The sequence below is a fragment of the Gadus macrocephalus genome, chromosome 7 (genome assembly GCF_031168955.1).
Source record: "Gadus macrocephalus chromosome 7, ASM3116895v1".
In the NCBI taxonomy this organism is placed as follows: Eukaryota; Metazoa; Chordata; class Actinopteri; order Gadiformes; family Gadidae; genus Gadus; species Gadus macrocephalus.
Genome location: NC_082388.1, coordinates 4,640,599 through 4,648,276, shown reverse-complemented (window position 1 = coordinate 4,648,276; position 7,678 = coordinate 4,640,599).

Sequence of the window (7,678 nt, the reverse complement as noted above, 5' to 3'; positions counted from 1 at the left end):
GACCCTGAGGCCACAGCCAGCCACCGCAGCTTCAGCAATGGAGGCTTTGAACACCGCCCACTCCGGCTCAATGCCCCCAACCTCCACAGGAATGCCAGAAAAACTCAGCCGGAGGTGTGAGTTGAAGATACCTAGGACGGGGGCCTCCTCCAGACGTTCCCAATTCACCCGCACTACTCGTTTGGGCTTACCAGGTCTATCCGGAAATCTCCCCCATTCCCTGATCCAACTCACCACCAGATGGTGGTCGGTTGACAGTTCCGCCCCACTCTTAACCCGAGTGTCCAAAACATGCGGCCTCAGATCAGATGACACGATCACGAAATCGATCATCGATCTTCGGCCTAGGGTACTCTGGTACCAGGTACACTTATGAGCACCCTTATGTTCGAACATGGTGTTCGTTATGGATAATCCATGACTAGCACAGAAGTCCAATAACAAACGACCGCTCGGGTTTAGATCAGGGAGGCCGTTCCTCCCCACCACGCCTCTCCAGGTGTCTCCATCGTTGCCCACGTGGGCGTTGAAGTCTCCCAGCAGAACTACGGAGTCCCCTACTGGAGCCCCATACAGGACTCCATTCAGGGTCTCCAAGAAGGCCGAGTACTCTGAGCTGCTGTTTGGTGCATACGCACAAACAACAGTCAGAGTTTTCCCCCCTACAACCCTTAGGCGCAGGGAGGCGACCCTCTCGTCTACCGGGGTAAACTCCAACACCGCGGCGCTCAGCCGTGGATTTATGAGTATCCCCACACCCGCCCGGCGCCTCACGCCCTCGGCAACTCCGGAAGGAATAGAATCCAACCCTTATCCAGGAGTACGGTACCAGAGCTGAGACTCTGCGTGGAGGTAAGCCCCACCAGATCTAACTGATAGCGCTCCACCTCCCTCACAAGCTCCGGTTCCTTTCCCCACAGCGAGGTGACGTTCCACGTCCCCAGAGCCAGCTTCTGCCGCCCGGGTCTGGTCCGTCGAGACCCCTGACCTTCGCTGCCACCCATGTGGCTGCGCATCCGACCCCAACGGGTCTTCCCACAGGTGGTGGGCCCATGGGATGAAGAGAGGGGGGGTGCCACGTAGTGTGTTCGGGCTGTGCCCGACCGGGCTCCGTGGCAATCCCGGCCACCAGGCGCTCGCCATTGAGCCCTCCGTCTGGGCCTGGCTCCAGACGGGGGCCCCGGGCTTCCTCCGGGCCGGGTCACATCTCCTCTTTTTTCGTTATTCATTGGAGTTTTTTGAACCATTCTTAGTCTGGCCCCTCACCTGAGACCACTCTGCCATGAGAGACCCTACCAGGAACACAAGGCTCCAGACAACACAGCCCTCAGGTTCACAGGGACACGCAAACCTCTCCACCACGATAAGGTGACGGTTCCATGAGAGGGTACTTTGTACTTTCCAATTCATCATAATGATTAGTTTAACTGACAAAAAGGCTAAAGCTATGATGCATTGCGTAAGAGTTGGCTCCATATTTTCTACTCTACGGCCTAAAAGGCAAATCAGTGGGCAGACTGGTATTTTCACTTTCAGAATTGAAGTTTCAGATCACATCTTTCCAAAAACTCTATACTGGGGGGCAATGTCGATTCAGATGTATCAATGTTCCTGCCTCTCCGACTGTTACGATACTAGGAATAGGGTTCGTTGTAGGGTGCTTAGAGTTGCGGTCAGTACTGATGTCACACAGAGGGGGCGGTGTTGAAGTGCTCGTCACAGGTCAGTAGCAACAGCTGAGTGGGCAAGGGACTCTGGGAGTTTTGAGACTGACTGGAGAATGCCTGGGTTCAGCAGGTGAGATTGGGGTGAATGAAAGTAACCCGATGGACACACGTTGCTTGGCGACTTTGAGAAGAGAACCTTTTGGATATTTGCATACACTGTGAACTAAAAGACCGGATCAAAGCGCGGGATGGTCGCCTGCAGACTAGGTACCGGTGCGGCGGGATGCGGGGCTGCTCCCCTACGGTGGCTGTGGACCTCTAGTGAGTACCTCGCACCTAACCCCCTAGGTTAGATTGCACTCTAGGGAAAGATTAGGAACAATACTCAAGTTAAGCACACCACGTAGGGACAGACTTAGGTTAAGGGCTGTCTACCCAGGTTAATAGCGAGCGTGGTAGGTCAGATCGTAACACCGACAAACAAATTTCTTCACAAAATCATTACATTACAAATGTACATTTACATTCAGGGCGTTTAGCGGCCACATTCATCCAAAGCGACTTACAACGGTTCACGCACACATTCACCCACCGACGGAGGAGTCGACCCCTCAGGGCGACAGCCAGCTTGTCAGGAGCAGTCAGGGTGAGTCGTCTCGCTCAGGGTCACCTCTACACTCAGCTAGGAGGAGCCGGGGATCCATCTAGCAACCTTCAGGTTACCAGCCGACCCGCTCTACCTCCTGAGTTAGTGCAATATGTTACACGAGATCATGTGCAACCTCCAGTTTGGGTGAGGGAGGGAGGGGGGAGGGGGAGGGGGATCAAGAGGGGTTTGAGTCAAACGGACAGTGGCAAATTAGATAATTGGTCCCTAGTGACCAGAGACAAAGTGCACATGTACGCGTGTGTGGGTGTGTGTTTGTGTTTATGTGTGTGTGTGTGTGTGCGTGCGTGCGTGCGTGCGTGCGTGTGTGTGTGTGTGTGTGTGTGTGTGTGTGTGTCTCCCTGATTGCATGTGTGTATGCACTTGTCTCTAAGTGTGTATGTGTTTGTGTGTGTGTGTGTGTGTGTGTGTGTGTGTGTGTGTGTGTGTGTGTGTGTGTGTGTGTCTCTGAGTGTGTGTGTGTGTATGTGTGCATTACAACACATAGTACAACCGGTAAATAAAGAGGAAGACAACCGTTCAAATCGTAACTTTGGAATTGTCTTCCCATTCTCTTCTCTCGTCGGATACGTGACTAAAAAACGATTTAAAGGTTTTGAAACATTTGAATTTTGTCGTGGGTAGTTAGAGAGAGAGAGAGAGAGAGAGAGAGAGAGAGAGAGAGAGAGAGAGAGAGAGAGAGAGAGAGAGAGAGAGAGAGAGACAGAGAGACAGAAAAAACACACTCATTAAAACAGAGTAAAAAAAAGAGCTTCCCCTCCTGCACAGTGCATACTGCTGAGGTGAAGCACCATAATTCTTCCATTGTGCCCATTAATGAGTGGTACCTGAAGTCCACCCTGACTCTGGCCTTCACCCCAGACATCTCTGCCACCCCTCTACCTGGTTCTTCCTGCTTTGTAAACCGCCATTATGGCTTGCCCGACCACAAAATTCAACAAACACCATTTTTCTTAATTTTCCGTATCGTAACCAGCCCCAAAGATAAAAGCAGACTCTGACCAAACTTCTCCACAATTTAAAAACTCTGTTTTTAAAATATGGAAAAGGACTCTCAGTCTGTGACACACCAATTAGCAAGAGACTACAGTCTCAATTTTGTCCCAGAATGGACAGTTCTCGGACACCGTGGGGTTGATTTTTCCAATGAAACTATTCACAGCCAGAGCCCCCTGCAGGATCCTCCACTGCAGGTCTCCTGTTCTCTTGTTTAGGGAGGCTTGTTAAGGAGGCTCCATACAGGCACACGGCCCTGCAGCCTCTCCTTCCACACCGTTTCCCTCCTAGTGCTCAGTTTGTGTTTGTGTGTAGCCACCTGGCAGTACTTATATGTACTTTTCCCTGAAAGTAACTGTAACTCCATCCTCCATAAAAACAGGCCATCAATAAAATCATGAACATTGTGCAACATGGGTTCTATAGACAGTGAATACAACATACCAGAAATGGAGCAGCCTTGTCGAACACCTCTTTCTGTTTCAAAAAGGTTTACACACCATTTATCTTTAGCCCACTCTCAATGTCCTCATACAGGACATTCATCTTAGCTATCAGACCCGGGCTGAGGCCGTACCTTTGTAAGGGTGCACTCACACTAGGCCATCTGGCCGTGGCCGTGGCCGTTTTCACACCTAACCGTGCTCAAATCTGCCAGTGTGAGTGTGGCCAGTCTGGCCAGGCCAGACCAATTTGGCCACATGGGAGAGGTGTGCTGCTACGGTACGGGCCGCTACGGTACAGATGCTAATGAGCCGACACGCGCACACGCACGGCTACGCAACCTGAGCTGGATGACGTATAGTCCATGCGACGACCACGGACATAATAAAGGCGACGAGCCTTCTTTCCCATTAAACGGTAAACATATATCCAAATAAGCAACAGACTCAGCAAAGTGCGAACTGTGTTCTCTGTGTTGTTGTCCATTGTTGTTAAAACTCTGACTGGCGGCAGACTTTATTATGGTCCATGCAGCGGACGCTTGGTGATGACGTGTTACTTACGACGTGATGACGTATGTACAAGAGCCTACCGTGGCCAGGCCACAGTTCTGACGGCCAATGGCCACGGCCAGATGGCCTAGTGTGAGTGCAGGCCAGAGAACAATGGGGCCATTTGAGCACGGTTAGGTGTGAAAACGGCCAACGGCCACGGCCAGATGGCCTAGTGTGAGTGCACCCTTAAAACTTTCCAAAGGTAGCGGTTCTCAACCCGATTTTTCCTGGTCTAAAGAAACCAGACCAGTATCTAAACCCAAAGAACCGGAGACTTCCAAAATATCCCTAATAAGTGCCACATTGTCAACAATGGACCTGCCGGGCACACACCAAGTCTGAGACCGGTGAATGAGCTGGACCATCACCTTCTTCAGCCGGTTGGACAGGACTTTTGAAACCAGCTTGTAATCTACGCACAGAAGTGAGATGGGCCTCCAGTTCTTGATCTCTTGCAGGTCTGCTTTCTTGGGCAGCAGAGTGAGCACAGCCCTCCTGCAGCTCTGTGGGAGAGAGGAGTCCTCTAAGCTCTCACAGACAACCCCCAGCATGTCTTCCTTAAGTACAGTCCAGAAAACTCTGTAGAATTCAGAGGGCAACCCATCGATGCCGGGGGCCTTAACCCCCTGTACACTCTGCAAGGTAGAAAACACCTCCTACTCAGTCAGGGGCCCCTCCAGCTCCCTGTTGGTCTCCTCTGACACTGTTGGCAGGTTCTCACAGAACGAGTCAAAAACAACATCATCCTCCTGGTACTCACTGCTATACAGCTTCACATAGAAATCCACCGCTCTGTTCCTGATGTCTGCTATGCCTGTTAGCTGCTGTCCGTCCTCTGACCGCAGCGCATAATAATAATAATAATAATACATTTAATTTAGAGGCGCCTTTCAAGACACCCAAGGTCACCTTACAGAGCATATAGTCATCATTCAAAACTATGTAAAACAGACTAGGAATAAAAGGAAAACAGAGGTTAAACATGAAGAAGAAGAATAATTAATAACACTCAAAGACGCCTAAAGTGAAGGGGGGACCTCACTAACCACCACCAATATGTAGCACCCACTTGGGTGAAATGGATCTGGATCTGTCTACTCTGTCCTTTCTTCTTCTCCAGACTGAAGAAGAACTTGGACGGGGAATCCATTAAAGAAACTAAAAACGTGAGCGGACTAGCGCCCCCTGTGCTCTGGAGCCCAGCAGGTCTGCCAGCATGGCTTTTTTAGATTTGAGGCTCTCAACACAGCCTCCATTTCCTGTAGACTGTGCAGTATTCTGCAGCTCCACTATATCTAACTACAGATCTTTCATAGACTTGGTGATGTCACGAGAGACATTGAGAGTGTACTGTTGACAAAGCTGCTTTGTTTGTATTTTTCCATGATCCCACCATTGTTTTAAACACATAAAATCCGCCTTCCTCTTTCTGAAACCTTTCCAAAAATAAATAAAAACCTCTCTAAAATGCACATCTAAAAGCAAAGCGGTGTTAAAATGCCAATATGCAGACTTATTCTTCATATTTGCAATAAAAACCTCACATATGACCATTGAATGGTCCGAGAAGCCTACTGGACATATATTACACCCTTTGAAAACACTTAAAATGATGCGTAAAAGAATAAAACCTGTCCAAGCTGTCCAGTTCCCTGCTGTGGACCCAAGTATATTGTTTTACTTTTTGGTGGATTTTCCTCCATACGTCACAAATACTGTGTTTTTCCATGAGTGTTAGCATTGCCTTCCAAGAGGGTGCATGAGGTTCTGTATGATTCCTGTCGTTATCATCAGCTGTGCAGTTAAAATCCCCTCCCAAAAACAAATAATCTTCTGGCACACACTGACTTAAAACCAAACTAAGTTCATTTAAAAACGGAACTCTGTCAGGGCCAGAATTTGGAGCGTATACATTAATAAATACAATACAAAAACGCTCATGTTTTGCCTTAACTACCATCAGTCTCCCCTTCACCCGCTCTTCCACCACATGAGATAAGGGCACAACATTTCTGGAGAAAAGGAGAGCCACTCCTGCACTTGTGCTGCTAAAATGGCTTAAAATGACTTTGCCCTCAAACTCCCTCCTCCAGTCTGTTTTATTAAAAACATCACTGTGAGTCTCCAGGAGCATCATTATATATATTTTTTAAGTGTCAAAGTTTCAAACAGGCAAGCCCTTTTCCTCACATCTCTAGCTCTGTTTAAATTAAGAGTGGAAACATTAAAATAACTCATTGCCTTTGATGTGATGAGAGGCACACAGATGAGAAGAAACAGCAGACCAACAGCTTTACAAATAGTCGGGGACTTCATCATTGAAGAGAGAGAACCCTCCCTAGTCCCTCCCCTCTGATGCTCATCTGAGACTTGACTGATAACAACAACATTTTCTTATCTGCAAAGTACTCATCAAATTGGACATTTTTCATATTTTTTGTTTTTTGAAGGAACATTTGTATACTGTGCACAACTCATCAAACTGAGAAGCAGAAAACAGTGGTGAGTCTGTGAGGGACTGACTGTCTGCGGCACCGACCTCCGTCTCCTCCTCCTCACTAGACTCTGACTCTGCCTGCTCCTCCTCTTCCTCATTAGACAGTGACTCTGTCTGCTCCTCCTGCTCTCCACTAGCGCCTGATTTCACTACGCCTGATTTCAGGGTAGGTTTCACTACCCTGTTTTCTCTTAAGGAGAGGAGTTTTGCACACAGTATCTTCCTCCTCCATCAACCCTTCCTCACTGTCACTGCATTCCTGTGCTGCAGGGATGGGCCCAACCTCAACACTCTCTGCTGGCTTTTTGACTGCATTATTCCCTGCCTTTCATTTTCAACACCCAGAATTGTATCTTTAGGATTTTTACCACACTGCTTTTCATTTTCAACACTTTGAGATGCTTTCTTAGGATTTTCATCACACTGCGTTGCATCTTCAGTTTTTCGTTTTTTCCCTTCAACAATTGTAACATTTTGAATGTGATTTTCCACATCAGCCACCCTCTGTTTCACAGTTTAAACATTGTTTGAGGTCCCTGCTTTCACCTCAGCAGGCTCAGCTCCTTTCCAGGGGTTTTCTCCGGGCAAGTTCTCACGAGATGCCCCTCCCTCCCGCATCCAAAACATTTCAGAGTGCCAGAGTTGACAAACACTGCATAATCAAAATCATTCACTTCTATACTGAAAGCTAAATTCAGTTCAGCAGATTTCTTATTTAAAATCCAACCCAGTCTCACGGAAATAAGTGACACTGTCACGTCATTTAATCTATTCATTCGTGATCTGGGACACGTAATTGCAATTTTTTCAATATGACAGCTTTTGGCCACCCATTTCTACTTTCACCTTTATT